We start from the raw sequence: 17,391 nt of genomic DNA on the forward strand, positions 1-17,391 counted from the left end.
TTGCGCGACTGCCTGCAAAGAAGTCTACTCCATTCTCTGAGAAATATCCCTTGAAAAAGTATTCAAACAGCTGATAGGCCATGCTTGAGGTCAAGGGGTGTGTTTTAACCTCATGACCTTTGACCTTTGGGTCTTGCTAGCACTTTCTCATCTACAAATCTGAACAAGGTGCTCTCATTGACCACCTTGAAATTCACAAAAGGGAATTCTCTAAAAAGAGAAATAAGCAAGCCAGATAATTCTTCACTTAACTTTAAAACTTGGCTTGATCCTTAAACTTAGTTATAAGTGACGCCCTTAGAATATTACAATTTCAGAAGCTACAAATCACACGTGTAGCTGCTGCTGGGTGCACGTCTTGCTTTCCACCCACCCTGTCTCTGTAAGTCTGCCCCTTGCTTAATAAATTCTAACTTTGCTTTGTACTGACATCCTGAAGTTCTTTCCTCTGTGATAAGAACACAGCTTCACCTGAGTAGGCAAGAGATGCTTCAGGGTACACAGTTAACAGCTCAGAATTGCATCTCCTGCTGCTGTGGCACTTTCCCTCAAAGCTGAAGCTGAGGGATATCCTCAAGTAAAACTGGCTCTATGGGGTGGGGGGCAGGGGGAGGGGAATTCTGTTTCACTCTAATTCTCGCTCTCCAAGGCTCTCTTGCCCTGGCTCTGGTTCTCCTGGGAAAGTTAGGAACTTCAGATAAGCAGCTTAGTTTGTCTTGGTGCCTGGAATCTGACCACAAGTGACTCCATCTTGGTTTAGCTTGTCCGGCCTCATGCAGAAGCTCAGTCTAAGCCATAAATCTTATTTTGATAACCTGGAAGTTTCCAACAAAGCAATTCTGCTGAACTTTCTAAATGTGTAAGTTGATCGTCAATGTATCTCTCCACTTTATCCCTGAGCATTGGGTCAGTAACAAGGGAGGTAAAGATACTAGTCTAAAGTAACTGAGTCATCACAATGAATATTTTCTCCTGTACACAGTCTCGAGCCATTCTCCCCCAATAGTTAAACATTTTAGAGCCAAAAGACACATTCTTTTTGATATATATTTAAAAATTTTAAATGCATTCATTCACAATTCCATATAAATAATATATAAATTCATTCACAATTCCATATATATAATATATATATTCACTCACAATTCCATATATATAGTAGATATATTCATTCGCGATTCCATATATATAATAGATATATTAATTCACAATTCCATATATATATATAATATGTAATGTACTTTGGTCATATTCTCCCTGCATTATCCTCCCTTTCCCACTTCCGACTCCCACCAGACCTTCCTGCCTGCCCTCTCCCTCCTGACCGCCTTCTTCCTCTAAGTTTAATCAGGGCTGCCTGCATGAGCATGGCCGGGAGGTCATTCACTTGAATGAGGGCAACTTTCCATCGGCTACACCACTAAAGGACACTCATTCTCCCCGTCACCATCAACTGCCTAGAGCTCCCCAGGGATGGGTGGGGGCTTCCTGAGCCTTGTCCCTCGCCAGCCCGAGGTGAAATGTCATCAGTCTCGGTCTTGAAGAATGCTTTCTTTTGAAACCCTGAGGAAACCAGAATAAACTGGTTTGGGGAGTAATTTCATTGAACAGTGAATGGACAAACCTCTGCTAGCTTGGCTACAAATATCATCATTGTTCTGTGTTCTGTGCTGGCTTTGGTAATGAATAAGCTTTTATGTTTGTGTTTGTTTGTTTGTTTGTTTGTTTGTTTTAGGGATTAGAGATGACTTCATCTGACTCACAGTGGCTAAAACCTCCAACACCTTCAATTTGGGCTGGGCAAGTATGCCATGGGAGATGTTAGACACCAGGCTTTTGTCTCTGGTCAGGAGGCTGAGGGAGAATCCAGCCATCTCTATTACCTAGTCAGGGCCCTCTTCCCTATCTGTCTGCGTGGCAGGGAATCTAACTCACAGTCCCTCCTAAGTGCCTCCTAACCCCACAGCTAGGACCTGAGCATTGCTATGTGATCATTTATTCTTCTAGGCCGACCTGTGTAAAGCCTACTGTCCAGACCCACGCTACCTGGTGTTCGGAAACGCACTTTGTTAAGGTCACAGCACATCTCTCCATTAACGCATGAAGATCTGCCTCACTCACCTGCTGGTTTCCCGCCCCAGCACATTTCTTTACAGACACAGACTGTGGTTTTTTTTTTTTTTTTTTTTTTTTTTTTTTTTTTTTTTTTTTTTTTGGTTTTTCGAGACAGGGTTTCTCTGTGTAGCTTTGCGCCTTTCCTGGATCTCGCGCTGTAGACCAGGCTGGCCTCGAACTCACAGAGATCCGCCTGCCTCTGCCTCCCGAGTGCTGGGATTAAAGGCGTGCGCCACCACCGCCCGGCCAGACTGTGGTTTTAAAGGAGAATTTCTCGGACTGGGTGATCTTTCATCTCACAGGTGACTGCCTGAGTGCTTCCACTACAAAACCCACAGCGAAGATGAAATTGCGGTCCGTGAACGCTTTGTGGCAAGAAACAAAGAACTATCTTCTCTCTCGAAAAGATTGTCTCCCAACTGAAAATATCTCCGTTTCTTAATAAGTGGATAAATCACCGGGCGGTGGTGGCGCACGCCTTTGATCCCAGCACTCGGGAGGCAGAGGCAGGCAGATTTCTGTGAGTTCGAGGCCAGCCTGGTCTACAGAGCGAGATCCAGGAAAGGCGCAAAGCTACACAGAGAAACCCTGTCTCGAAAAACAAAACAAACAAACAAAAAAAGTAGGTAAGTTGTTCTCTCGATCCCCAGAGTCTCCCTGTTTGTCCTGCTACACTGACTGTTCTTTCCTCGGTTAAAGGGAAGGCATAGTGGCACTGTTCGTGTGAAAACCAGTCTGAGAGGTTGTTTTGTCTTTCTGGATCCCAGCCCGCCCCACACAGTGTCACTTTCTGCTTTGTGTTTCCGAAGCACATCTTACTGTGCCCTCACACCATGTCAGGCATCACCCTCTGGCCCCTAAAGTGCGTCCTGTCCCTCAAACGGGGGCACCTGGCATATGCACAGTGTATACTAAGTGTTACTGCATAGACAATAAAATAAGTAATGGAACGCTTAAATTCTGTTGTGGGATATTTAATCACACTGTGAACCCCGAGATTGCGTTATTTACTGGAAAAACCTGTTTCTAGTTGTGATGTGGCTCAGTCCTAGCGTACATCTTTAGTCCAAGAGCTTTCTGCTTGACTACTGTGAACAGGATTAAATAAGGTCAACCATAGGTCAAGAGGTGGAGTAAGCAACCAGTTGACTGGAAATGAACAAGAACAAACCATAGAGAGTAAGAGGGAGTCCGGAGGATGGAGAGAGAGCCGCACAGGAAGGAGAAGGGAGGAGTTTGAAAAGAGTTGGTTTTTTGTTTTTGTTTTTGTTTTTGTTTTTTTGAGACAGCATAGGAGAAAGGTCTTTTTCTGGGACATCAGAGGAGGAGGAAGGTCAGTTGGGTGCTTTCTCTGCCTCTCTGAGCTAGCAGGCTTTCACCCCAGCATCTGGCTCCTGACTCCTTTTTTTTGGTAAAATCAAGCAATTGAGATTTTGTTAAAAAGACATAATTCTCAGTACTTGTTGGGCTTGTTTTTAGGAAAGAAAATGAACAAGCCAGATATGATGATATACATCTAGCTACTCAGGAAGCTGAGGCGGGAGGATCCCTTGGATCCCAGAGTTCAAGATTGGCATGAGAAATATAGTCTGGTCTTAAAAAGAAGAGGGAGATGGGGGAGGAGGAGAGGAAGAAAAAGAAGATATAATGGCCAAGTCTTTCCAAGGGAAGTTGGAAAGTTGGAAGATGATGCTCATACCTGTTAATGGTTAAACTGAAGAATGTTCCAGTACACTTTCACAGACAGTTAAAGCCAGTGAGTGTCCTCTGCTTCAGCATCTCTTGACTGGGGTGTCATTACTGCCAGGTCCAAGGCCCCTCTTCCCCCAAAATGGCAGCTGGTGACATTGTCCAATGTCTGGCCGGGGACATTGAAGGCTTGGCATGGAGTGATCAAGCCTTAGGATTTCTGGTTACTGGAAAAGTAGACCTCTAAGGTGGTTTCTGTGTGCCAGGAAACCCCCTTTATCACCCAGGAACCCCTCTTAACCTCCCCCCAGATGTCAATACCTCTGGCAAGGGCACCTAGTTCCAGTTCAACCTAGATAGCCTGTGTCCACTCACACCCCCACCCTGCTGACTGGCATATAAAATCCCCTTGGGTTTTTTTTTTTTTTTTTTTTTTTTATGCCTTTTTGCTCTTCTCTCTGCACAATACCCCCTCCCCCAAGAGGTGCCCTGTGCAGTTTGGTCCCCAATAAATCTTTCTGCCCACACAGAGGTCTGGTTCCATAGTTTCTCTACTCCATCGATTATAATTATGAATACAGTAATAAAAACAGGTTTACAATTTAGGATTTCTTCACAGCCAATGATCTGCCTCCAAAACAACCACTGTGTGAATGTCCTACAAAATCCGCCCCAGTGTTTGCCACGCTCAAGGTAGTTCACTGTCAGGGCTGCCCTGACTCAGTGAATTCAAATCGTAGTTCTCTGCCTCCCAGATGCGTGTTACATCATTTGATGGTGTCAATCTTGTGTTTGGTAGTATGCTTTCTTTTTTTTTTTTTTTTGGTTTTTCGAGACAGGGTTTCTCTGTGTAGCTTTGCGCCTTTCCTGGGACTCACTTGGTAGCCCAGGCTGGCCTCGAACTCACAGAGATCCGCCTGGCTCTGCCTCCCGAGTGCTGGGATTAAAGGCGTGCGCCACCACCGCCCGTCTGTATGCTTTCTTTAGATAACATCATACACTTCATGATTTGTTCAGATGCCTCTTTCCTCTCCCAACCCCTTGTGGTCATTTCTCTTACGGCAAAGAGCTGAGATCAGTTTGGCGTCAATGACACTGGGAACAAAAAAGGTCTTAGAAGCTGTGTCTGCAGAATGATTAGAATCTCAGTGCTGAGGGCTGGAGAGATGGCTCAGGGGTTAAGAGCCCTGACTGCTCTTCCAGAGGACCTGGGTTCAATTCCCCAGCACCCACATGGCAGCTCACAACTGTCTGTAACTTCAGTTCCAGGGGACCCAGCACCCTTACACAGACGTACACACAGGTAAAACACCAATGCACATAAAATAAAAATAAATTTTATATAAAGAATCTCAGTGCTGTGAAGAGGTTGGACAGTTGCAGGTCCAGAGGTTATTTATTATCTTACATTGGGCCAGTTCCAGCCCTTAGAACTGCCGTTCCTTGCTGACCTCAGTATCTGAACTAATGTCCTATGACTAATAGAAACCTTTTGGGTCCTACTAACTTAGCAGACTACTAGCTTCCACCAACCCATCATCAGATAGCAACTTGGGCCTATTGAAAAGTTCCCCTCCTCTCAGTGTATGTACCCACCAATGTATTTTATACTTGCCTTTGTTGTAGAACATATTTTAAGATGTGTTACATTTGTTTATGCTGTGGGACATTTGTTTAATGATGCAAAGATGTGTTGCATTCTTTTTATGTTGCATTTGTTTAACTCTGTGAAGCTGTGTTACTGTGCCTGTCTAAAACACCTGATGGTCTAATAAAGAGCTGAACGGCCAATAGCGAGGCAGGAGAGAGAAACAGGCGGGGCTGGCAGGCAGAGAGGATAAATAGGCGAACTCTGGGAGATGAGATCAAGGAGCAAGAAAAGAAGAGAGGAGGGCATCAGGGGCCAGCCACCCAGCTACACAGCGAGCCATGGAGTAAGAAGGAAAGAAAGATATACAGAAAAAGGTAAAAGCCCAGAGGCAAAAGGTAGATGGGACAATTTAAGTTAAAAAAAAAAGCTGGCTAGAAATAAGCCAAGCTAAGGCTGGGCATTCATAAGTAAGAATAAGCCTCCCTTGTGTGATTTATTTGGGAGCTGGGTGTCAGGGCCCCCAAAAGAGTAAAGAAACAACGACGTGCCTTGATTGATGACTTTCTTTGTCCTGTGACACCATAAAAACGTCATTGGAGCTGCTTCCGCATTGGAACATGGAATTTACAATGACCTAAGGCTGTGGTCCAGGGGCCATGGTCACTCAAAATGGCTCCAGAATAAGTCCAGTCTCGGAGACCCAACAATTAATGAATTCTTGGCTTTTCTGTCCCAAGACAGCCATTGCTAGACTCCCAGACTACCACGCAATGATCCAGTCTAATAACTTATTCATTCTGTCAAGTTCTTGAGAGAACCCTGACTACTATGTTCCCAGAGCTGTAGATGGAGCTCCTCCACCAAGCCTTCCCAACTCAATGGACTGAAGCTTCTAGAACTATGAAAGAAAACAAACCTTCCCTCCATGGCTTCTGCGGGGTATTTTGTCTACGCAGCTCATGATAGATGGCTGCTTTGAACACCTCCACTTGGCTGATTCCACCTGCCCGCACACATGCCCCAGGAGGCTTGAACTAATTCGAGTAATAGCCCTTGACTACAGGACGCTGCATTCCAGGTGCTGGGTCAGTGCCTTCTGAGTGTTGTCTCTAAGCATGTCACATCCTGAAAGCAGGTGTGACTACTACCCCCTGAGAGGGGTGAACAATGGAGAAGCAGGCCAGGGGGCTTGCTCACGTGACTTTTCTGTAGCTAGAGTTTTCTTGCCTGGCCCACAGTCAGGGCAAATCTCTCTCACCTGCCAGTCCCACAGCCGTCAGACCCGACCAAGTAAACACAGAGACTTGTATTGGTTTCAAACTGTATGGCCATGGCAGGCTTCTTGCTAACTGTTCTTTCAGCTTAAATTAATCCATTTTTATAAATCTATACCTTGCCACATGGCTCGTGGCTTACCGGCATCTTCACATGCTGTTTCTCATCGTGGCAGCTGGCAGTGTCTCTCTGACTCAGCCTTCCACTTGCCAGCTTTATTCTCCTCCTTGTCCCGCCTACACTTCCTGCCTAGCCAATGGCCAATCAGTGTTTTAATTATTGACTAATCAGCAACACATTTGACATACAGAACATCCCACAGCACTTCCCCCCCTTTTTTTTTAAAAAAGGAAGGTTTTAACCTTAACAAAGTAAAATTACATATAATTTGGGAATTTGGGCGTAGCTTCTCTTACTACTTCCTGCTGGAGGGGGGCGCTGTATCTTATGGGGAAACAAAGAAAATTTTAGGATCATGGAGTAGTCCGTGAGGCTGTATCGTCTGAGCCAGTTGCCTTGAAACCATTCTGGATGTTGGATCATCTGGGCCATGGTATCATCGGAGACCTTTCAGGGGGTCTTGGCTGGTCAAACCTGATGTATCTTAATCTTGAACAAATCCATAGCCTCTGGCTTTCTGTGGGAACAAAAGCAGAGTCTCCTTTCCAAAGTAACATATCCTTATATTCAAATTTTGAAGTCAAGATACCTTTAAAATATACATTTTGGCATAACTCAACAGCTTTTACAATCAAATGTTTTTCTGCAGTTACAAGTCCCAAAGACAACACAATGCAGATTCTCTGTGTAATATCCATTTTTACATGGCTTATATTTTATACTACCTTTCCTGTCTCTTTAAAGACTTTATTTTTTAAAACTATGTATTTGTTTCTATAACTCTATATATCACCTTTTTTGTCTCTTTTAAGCCTACGTATATTTTACACATATTGTAAACTATTACATCTGAATCTGTCTTATTGTGAATCTATTGCCTTAAACTGCAGCAGCTGTGGCTGCTGGCTCCACCCACCTTAGCTTCCCAACATGGCATTTTCCACCAGCTCTGGGAGCTATCGTGGGTCTCTATGCTTTTATCCAAGCAGCGTGTAGCCCAGAAACCTCTTTTTTTTGTTTTGTACCTGCAAAGGCTAAATCCACCATGCAGCTTAATGTGCCACTTGCAGAGGCCTCATTCCCGCCAAACTGCAGGTCGAGCACGCACAACAGAAACCCACAAGTAGCTCAAACCGGCAGCTGCCGCTCATTTGAGAGAGACAATTAGGAAGCTGTTTTTAGCTCCGTTTTAGAATCTTTTTTTCTCAGTTTTTAGGTGGAAACTCTTGCCCCACGTTGGGCGCCATTTGTAGCTTGAGTTTTCCTGCCTGGCCCACAGTCAGGGCAAATCTCTCTCACCTGCCAGTCCCACAGCCGTCAGACCCGACCAAGTAAACACAGAGACTTGTATTGGTTTCAAACTGTATGGCCATGGCAGGCTTCTTGCTAACTGTTCTTTCAGCTTAAATTAATCCATTTTTATAAATCTATACCTTGCCACATGGCTCGTGGCTTACCGGCATCTTCACATGCTGTTTCTCATCGTGGTGGTTGGCAGTGTCTCTCTGACTCAGCCTTCCACTTGCCAGCTTTATTCTCCTCCTTGTCCCGCCTACACTTCCTGCCTAGCCAATGGCCAATCAGTGTTTTAATTATTGACTAATCAGCAACACATTTGACATACAGAACATCCCACAGCACTTTTCTAAAGTCATGAAGTGAGAATCTAAAACTTGCTCCAAACTCCTCTATCTAGCCATGTTCTGTGACCCCAGCATGGAAAGAAAGGCCAGGTCAGCTGCTCGGAAGTCATTGCCCTCAGGTTATGTATTTGCTCAGTTTCTTTTTTTCTAAATATTTTAATTCTTTGAGAGTTTCTTTTCTTTTTTTTTTTTTTTTTTGGTTTTTCGAGACAGGGTTTCTCTGTGTAGCTTTGCGCCTTTCCTGGGACTCACTTGGTAGCACAGGCTGGCCTCGAACTCACAGAGATCCGCCTGGCTCTGCCTCCCGAGTGCTGGGATTAAAGGCGTGTGCCACCACCGCCCGGCGAGAGTTTCTTACAATGCATTTGGATCACCCCCATCACCCCAGTTCTTCCCAAATCCACCTTCTCCACCCTCACAATCCCACCCACCCAACTTTGAGCCCTCCCCTCAACACCGAGTCCAGTTTGTACCACCCAACTACTCTCGGAAGTGGGGCCTGCCCTGGCATGTGGTCGACCTAGCAGAGGTCACATCGTTAAAGAAAACTGACTCGACCTCTCCCGAATGCCAACAGTTCCTCAGCTAGTGGTGGGAGCTTGAGCCCACCCCCTGTCTCCATGCTGGAGTTCTGTCAGACTTTCTGTTCCTCCTGTAGCAGAGTAAGGATGACATCAATAGCTCCCTGGGCCTCCCTGACCCCTTCTTCAATGGAAGCCAGGACTTCCAACAAGCTAGGTAAGTGCTCTACCACTGAGCTATATACCCAGGCCCTTCACCGTTCAGGCTGAGTTGTCTGGGACAGACTGAGAAACCAGTGTTCCAGACTTCCTGACAAAGGTCACTTACTTGACAGCAGACTTGAACCTGTCCATTCAGTTCTTCAACCCTGCCCTCCATCCAGCTCCAAGAACCGAGACTCCTGCAGCTGGTTTTCGGTGTGCTGGCTGAATCCTCAGTTCAGTTAGAGTGGCTGGGAGCTTTTCCAGATGTTTTATGGGAAATAACACTTGTCTGGTTTTGCAATCCTTCAAGAAGCAAGGTCAGCCTCATGTATATACATAAAGGGCCAGCCGGGTAACTCCACACCTTCCCATGTGGAAACCAGTGAAGGCTTTTGCAGTGTAGGAGCAGTAAGATGAGTTTTGTTTTTCTAAACTTCCTAAAATAATAAACCAACTAGTTCCTGATTGTCCAAGAATAGGGAGATGACTTGTTCTGGCTTTTACTTACATGGGAGGACCTGAGAGATGCTCTTAAGATTTCTACAAAAGGTTTTGTTATTTTGGATTTATAATCTGGAACCCATGATCCCCACAGGAAGATAGGTAGAGCTATAGTTTTGATCCTGTATCATCATCATCATCATCATCATCATCAACATCATCATCGATGCCAAACAAGTCCCTGGTACAGAAAGGGTGGGAACTCTGCCAGAGGATCTTTAGGGTCCTAGAGTTGACTTGACTGACAATCTATGACTTTTCACTCCATCACACCCTAGAACCTCAACTTTTTTTTTTTTTACACAAGTCCTCTGAGTGTGGAGGAGTTAAGGGAAGTTTCTCAATGCTGGAAGGTGATAGAGCCTTGGCTATTGGTCTGTGGCCCCAGACCGTGGAAGGAGAGACCCAGGTTCTCAGGTCTCGAATTTATCACCATCTGGGTAGAGAGACTGTGGCATGCTCATGTTTATTTGTGGATTTGGGGATCTCTCCTGAGGGGTGGGAGTAACCCACAGCCTGAGATGTCTGGAAGCTGTGCCCTTCCTTGAGAGAGAGGAGACAGAGAAGGAGAGAAGGGCAGCAGGAGTCTGAGAAGGGAGGGGGAAGGAGAGATGAGCATGGGGAGAAGAAGGGGGGAGGTGAGAGGGCTTGAGGGTGGGGGTGGAGATGGTGACTTACATGACTGTCCTTCGGGCATTTCTATACGTGGATACAGTTTCAGACAGTGAAATGTGAAGTTAGAAAAAACCCGGAGGAGTTCTGAATGCATTGAGCAGGCATTTAGAACTTGCCTTTGTCCAAAAGCATGGACTTGTCCCTGGATCCCCAAGAAACAACAAAGCCTCCCAGGCAGGACAGTCTACTTCCTCTGTGATGGAGACACTTCACCCTGGAGCAGATCATCTTGTAGGAATCTGATCGTGTTAGAATAAAAACCAACTTCCTGACCAGATGGGTCTCTTTGTGTGATAAAGGAATTGACAGATGGGACCACCTTGTGGCACCAAAGCCATAACAAAGAGGAGTGGGATCACACCTTTTAGGGTTCCCTACCCCAGTGCTTCCTCTATTTAAATCTACCGTGCACATCGGCATCCTGAAGATGAGTGTGGGAAGCCTTCATCTGTTCCTCTTACAAATGCACGCTGACTGAACCCCCTTTCTTGTTCTCATCATGTTTTCTCTGTCTCAGCCTGTTAGAGCTGCAGCAGCCAGGGCTTTTACCCTAAAACTCTGGTTACAGTGTCTCCGACCGACCAGCCAGCTGCTGGGCACTGGACGCTACTTAGGGATGCACTTCCCATGCATTACCTATGTTGGCCTGGTGGGGGCGATGTGAGGTAGGTTACGACCTGCAGCTGTGGACAAGAGGACAGGCTCACAGATGTTGGCTGCCTTGCCCACCATGACACAGTGGGTTTCACTTGCCCTGAGATGTCCTTTCTGCTCCCTCCCCGGGACTTCCAACACAGGGCCTTGCACAGCGAAGGAGCTCAGTAAGTGTTTGTGGAATAAACAAGGGCGTGAAGATGTTATTTATTATGAGGCGCAGTGTTATTCATTAAGCGGCACTGTTTACCGTGAGAGAAAAGCCACGAGGTACAACAAAACCCACTATAAGAGTTTATTAAGGGAAGGGAATAGGAAAGATGTGCATCGGCCTATGGAACGACTATGCAGGAAGAGAGGGAAGGAACAAGTGGAACCTGCTTTTATAGATTCCCTGCTCCCGCACATGCACATACGGCTTACCTAGCTACAGCACACATGCACACGGATTACGTGATCACGTTGTTTGCAAATTACAAGATCACGCAGCACACGGATTACGTAGGACACAAGGCCCTAGGATGGCTAAGCATCTTGCCAGCACACCGGAGGTCATGGAGCTGGGGGAGTGGCTAGGAATTCTCACAGAAGATATGTTCAGGTCGAAGAATCAGAAACAAGGCCACAATTAGTTCCTGCCAGCTCCTCCAGACCTCAGAACAATCCCGGAAAATCTCAGTCTGTGTGTTTCTGAGGAGAGACGAGGTTGCTCGTGAAGCAGACATTTGCAGGTCCATTCATTCGCTGTGTTTTAGAAAAAAAGAGATCTCTCACATGCTGTCACAGTCAGAACCACAAGGACTTGAAGACTCAGCCGCCACAGCCCTGGCTGCCACTGCAGACAGTCTCTCTCCCATAGCAGCTGCTCAGCTGTAATTTAGGCTGTCTTTTCCATTTCCCAAAGAGTTCTCAGTTTTGTGTCAGAGGAAGAAGGAAACACTCTGTCCACGAGATAATGGCTTTCAGGATTTTCCCTAAGCAGTACTAGAGAGGCCATGTTTATTTCCAGCTATTCTGTGGGGACTAGGGGAGCCTGGCCACACTACAGCTAAGTCAGTCATAGAAAGATGGGGTGGGGCAGGTAGAGCCGGAACTACCCTGCCTTTAAAGAAAATGAGAGGGGACAGGAGCTTTAAGAACCTAGTTGGGGGGGGGGGGGCGCGCTGGAGAGATGGCTCAGAGGTTAAGAGCACTGGCTGCTCTTCCAGAGGTCCTGAGTTCAATTCCCAGCAAGCACAAGGTGGCTCACAACCATCTGTAAGGAGATCTGGTGCCCTCTTCTGATGTTCAGGTACATGCAAGCAAGCAGAACACTGTATAGATAATAAACAAATAAATCTTAAAAAAAAAAAAAAAAAGAACCTAGCAGGGATCTATGCTACTTACTTCTTAAAGCATCCCTGTGATGAAGGTGTGGTCCCTCCATATGCCCACTTTCTCTTCATCTTCCTTCAACGTAAGAAAATCGTCAGAATCTACCTCCAAATATTGAGGCTCCTAAATTACTACTCATTCACTCTTTCCTAGTGGCGATGCCTTAGGTCAGACCATCATCTCACTGGGTATGAACTGGGCAGCTGCCACTGTCACTACATTGGTACTATGTGTCAAAGCCGTGGTTGGGATGGAATTGGAACCTGAGTCTTAGATAGTGACTTTCTCTGATGAGCCAATGATTTTGAGACTTTCTAAGGTTCCCCTGAGATTTCTCCTGGCCTCCCCTCCAACCTGCCTGTTTTCAGAATCAACCCTTGATTAACAAGTACATCCCAAAGCACAGAAGAAATGATAAAGGAAGCGAGGGGAGGGTCAAACCACACTGGGCACCATTAAAAACCTTTGGTCCCACACAGCAGCTGGCATCTGTCAGTGTCAGGAGACCCCTGACTCCTCCTTACCTCCCACACTACCAGGCCCTGGGGACTCCTGGAAAGCAGCAGGACTCACAGGTTGTCACTTCTTCTCCATGGGTGTCCTCACCACACATGGAGAGACTGAGAGGCAGCGTGTGCATGAGGAAGGGCATGGGAAAGGGGCTTCTGCATGCAGCTGTCTCCACGGGTCCTCAGCCTCAGGATGCAGAGGGACCACACCCTGGAGGCCAGGCATCTGGGGCTGTCTTCACAGGAGGCTGTTCATCCTGAATCAGGAACCAGTGAGCATGGGTTCTCCTGTGCTCTGAGGGGAACAATAGGAGCAGTGTGGCCCAGCATGTGGTTGTGCAGCCATCTTCTGGTCACAAAGGAGCAGCAAGGAAGCCAAGAGGCATGAGCTCCCTGAAGCAGGACTTGGAGCTTTTTCAGGGTCCAAACTATTTCCTGGTGAACTATAGTAACCCGGGTCCAGGCAGAGGAGAGAGAGTGACCTCCAACTGCATCCTGTCCTCACAGCTTGTTTTGATACAAAAGAATTTCAAATGTGTGTTGTTTCCAGGGTCTGTTCTCAAGGGCTTGCCTGGCACATAGCCCAGCTGACCATTTGATAACAAAAAAAATCCAATGATTTTATTGAATGAAGTAATTATCAGATACAAGTATTCTGATTGGTCTGATGAGATTAACACTATTCGTAACTGCTAGCCCTAATCCCTAACTCTAACACTAACCCCTAACACTAACACTAACTCCTATCACTTAACCCTAACCCCTAATCCTAACCAAAACCCAACCCCCTAAACCTAACCCTGAGCCTAAGTCTAAACCTAATCCTAACCACCTTAACCCTAACCCTACCCTAACCATAGCCCTAACCCTAACCCTAACCCTAACCCAACCCAATTCTCTACGACCTGGGACCAAAGCATGTAAAATCCAATCATATCTTGAAAAAGAACCTTTTCCTTTAGTCCATTTAATTGTGGTTAGAGATTGGGGTGTAGCCAAGAAAGAGTAGGCTGAAATGGGTTCTTCTTAATCAGACAAATTCAAGTCTTCAGAAGTTTATGGTAAGTTAACTAATAATCGAATGTATTTGTGGCGTACAACAAAGTATTTTGATATATGTTTACAATATGAGATAACTAAATTAGCTAGTAACCAAATCTATTATCCCCATGTAATTGTAATTTTGGGATAAAACATTTAAAATGTGACCTTTTGGCAATTTTGAAATATAAACCACATTATTACTTATTGTCATCACTTCTCTGCTGGATTGTGTAAGCCTATTCCTCCTAACTTCAACTTTGTACCCTTCAATCAAACTTTCCCTATGTGTCCTTCTCCCCACAACTGTCCCAAATTGAGTGACTGTATTAAATTTACCAAAATTCACCACTAAATTTAGAGAAATCCAGTAGCTATTCCTAAAACTATGGAGAGCTAGGTAAACAGCATGAGCAAGAAATGCTACAGCTGTTTCTTCATGTGCCTGCAAGAAACACGATGAGACATGGGACAACTGAGCTAGCTAAGCCTAGAGACTGAGTTCCAGGACATGGACCTTCTAACCACACAGTCTGGCTCTAGTGGTTATCTGGTCGGGAGTAATTTGTCTGTCCAGCTGTCCCAGGAGTCAACGCCCCTCTAAAGATTTACCTCATTTTGTGGTTTCCAACTTGAACCTTGACCTCTCCTCTTACTCCCTCAGCTAGAAGTTACAAGTCTAAAAACACTGCTCTCCATAGCCAGGGGGGAATATTATGAGAAAAAGAATTATGTTTTGCTTTTGTTCCATTTTATAGCCCTGTGTTCGTCGTCATATCATAGCTATGGCCCAGGATGTTACAGAAACAACTGTCGCGTGGAACGATATGTCTCAATCATGGTTTCAGAGGTTTAAAATGGTTGGGAGGGGGTGGTGGGACATCTCATATCACAACAAACCAGATACAGAGAAACCACTGGAAAGAGCCAGGGCAAGATGTGGTCCTCCGAGGCTCTTTTGGAGACCTACTTCCTTCAGCCACGCCCCACCTCCCACAGTTCTGTCCCCTCCTAATAGTATATTCAAATTTAGGCTCCATTCGTGGATCAAACCTTTCACTAGGCTAGAACCATCATGGTCTAATGCCCTCACAGAGGCACTGGAGGTGTGCTTACTGATCTCCTAGGCATTCTGAGTCCAGTTAACTGATAATCAAGATTAACCAGCAGAGCCCCTTTGTGCTAAATGTATAAAATCGCTCCTAACTTCATTTCCCAGACACTGCACAAAAGAAACTTTTTTACTCCATCTTCCAATTATCTCATATAGGTTTTCCTGACTTTGGACAAGAGTCCTCAGTATTTATTCCATGAAAGTCATATTAAACACCTACTTGGCACCAGGCACCCTTCATCTTGGGAATCCAGCAAAAACTCAGACAACACTCATGGAGCTTCCTTCCATCTTAAGGGGTTGGATGACTAGGTGATCCTTGCAGTTGGTCCAGCGTATCCATGCATGCATTCTTTAAGCCGTAGTGGATGCCGGCTGTAGTGGCTTTGCCAGGTGTCCCCATGGACAAGGCGGGCATTGTCGTCAGCCTGCTGGTCTGCTTTGTTAGCACGAACCAGTAGCCTGAAGCTGCTCTGCCCGCTCTGGATGCAGACCACGCCGGCCAGCTGTGGGCAACCATTTCTATCATAAAGGATGCTTTTTATGCCCATTGGCTTCTTCCCACTCTGTTCTGCTCCCCAGAACCCAGGTGTCGTGTGTCCAGCATCACCTGCCCCACCCTGCTGCACCATGCCTTTCAGTTAATACTAGCCAAGGCCACCACGGTACATCACTTATCACGAATATTCTACTGTATCCACCCACTCAATGACGGGTTTAACAATGCCTCTCTGGGGCAGGAGCTCTGCTATGCGCTGGGGGCCACCGTGGAAAACACAGTAGGCATGCTTTCTCCATAAATGGAGCTCACAGTCTGAAGGGGTAGAACAGGTGGAAACCAAAAAGAAGCCTGCAGGTGGATAAACACAGAAATAAAAAGCAGATTTTAAAACGCAAATGGGGATTGTGCTCACTGGTTAAGGCCACACACTGTTCCTGCTGGGGATCTCCCAGTTCAGTTACCAGCACCCATACCGAGCAGCTTATGACCAACCCATCTGAAACTCCAGCTCCAGGGGGATCTGACACGTCTGGCCTCCACGAGCACACGTGTGCTCACACAAACACACACACGCATGCATGCACATACGCATGCACACCTTAAAATAATAAAGAACAAACAGACAAGGGGAGCCATGAGAAAATTCTAGTGAATTTTCTCTCCACAAGGGTGGAGAGTGGTAGCTGGTCAGGCGAGGCCTTCTTCTCCACATGCATTCTTAATTATTAGAATATCTAATGGACCCATTAAGAAGTAATGTTTTCCAAAGAAATGTTCCTCTCTTTGGAGAGCACCCTGGGGAATCTCTTCAAAGAAGATACGAGAGGAGGTGGAAGCTAGCAGTCTGAGAGATCTGGACTCAGGGGGAAAGGAGTCAATTAGACACGGCTCTGCAAAGTGGGCCAGGGCACAGGCCTGTAATCTCATAGCCTCAGGAGGCTGAGACTGGAGGAGTGCTTGTGCCCAGGGAACTGAGGGCCAGCCACTCAGTGAGAACCGGGACATGCTTTGTTCTGGTGTTGAAAGGGAATGTATAGAAATCACCAGTTTGGCTCTTACCGAAAGGAGGGAGTTATCTGAGAGGGAGCCCCAGGGAACACCATCGAAACCTTTCAGTTAAGGCAGGAGTCAGGTGGCCAGTGAAAGGGTGAGTTTCCCAGTGGACCTTGGTGGTGTTACCGGAAGAGCGTCGCTCTATGTGCGTGCGTGCGTGCGTGCGTGCGTGCGTGCGTGCATGCATGCATGCATGCATGCGAGCGAGTGTACGTGAGTGTGGAGGCCAGAGGTGAACCTTGGGAGTTGTTCCTCAGGCACCATTCATCTTATTTATTTATTTATTTATTTATTTATTTATTTATTTATTTATTTATTTATTTATTTATTTATTTATTTATTTATTTGTTGAGTCAGGGTCTCTCACTGACCTGGAACTCACAGAGTAGGCAAGATTGGCGAGCAAACCCTAAGGAGCTGTCCGTCCCCACCTCCCCAGTGCCGGGTTTACAAACAAGCACATGCCACTCTGCTCAGCTGTGTAAGCGTGTGTGTGTGTGTGTGTGTGTGTGTGTGTGAGAGCACGTGTGTGAGCAGATGCAGCGGCCAGAGGAGGATGTCAGGTGTCCTGCTCTGTGATACTCGGCCTTACTGATACAAAGTCTCTCAATGATCCCGAAGCTCATAGGTTTGGGCTGGACTGACTGCCCAGGAAGCCCCGCCTTCCTGTTTCCACCATTTCCTCCCTCTCTCCCTACAGCTCTGGGGTTACATCACAGTCATGACTGCCTGGCTTTTTTCCCATGAGCGCTAGGGAGCAAGTGCTCTGGCCCATTAAGCCATCTCCCCAGCCCCACGCGCAACTTTTTC

At 46.2% G+C, this 17,391-nt stretch overlaps 1 long non-coding RNA gene across 1 annotated transcript; it reads right to left on the reverse strand.

Annotated features, from left to right (window-relative positions):
• Positions 1-11,269: 11,269 nt before the first annotated feature.
• LOC128111963 (uncharacterized) lies at positions 11,270-16,817 on the reverse strand. The gene is made up of 2 exons (XR_008218792.1): positions 12,375-16,817; positions 11,270-11,732 (listed from the first exon to the last, which is right to left on the reverse strand). It is a non-coding gene; the product is annotated as an uncharacterized LOC128111963 (long non-coding RNA).
• Positions 16,818-17,391: the final 574 nt, after the last annotated feature.

The sequence above is a fragment of the Peromyscus californicus genome, unplaced genomic scaffold (genome assembly GCF_007827085.1).
Source record: "Peromyscus californicus insignis strain IS unplaced genomic scaffold, ASM782708v3 Scaffold_16__1_contigs__length_79575227, whole genome shotgun sequence".
Classification (NCBI taxonomy): Eukaryota; Metazoa; Chordata; class Mammalia; order Rodentia; family Cricetidae; genus Peromyscus; species Peromyscus californicus.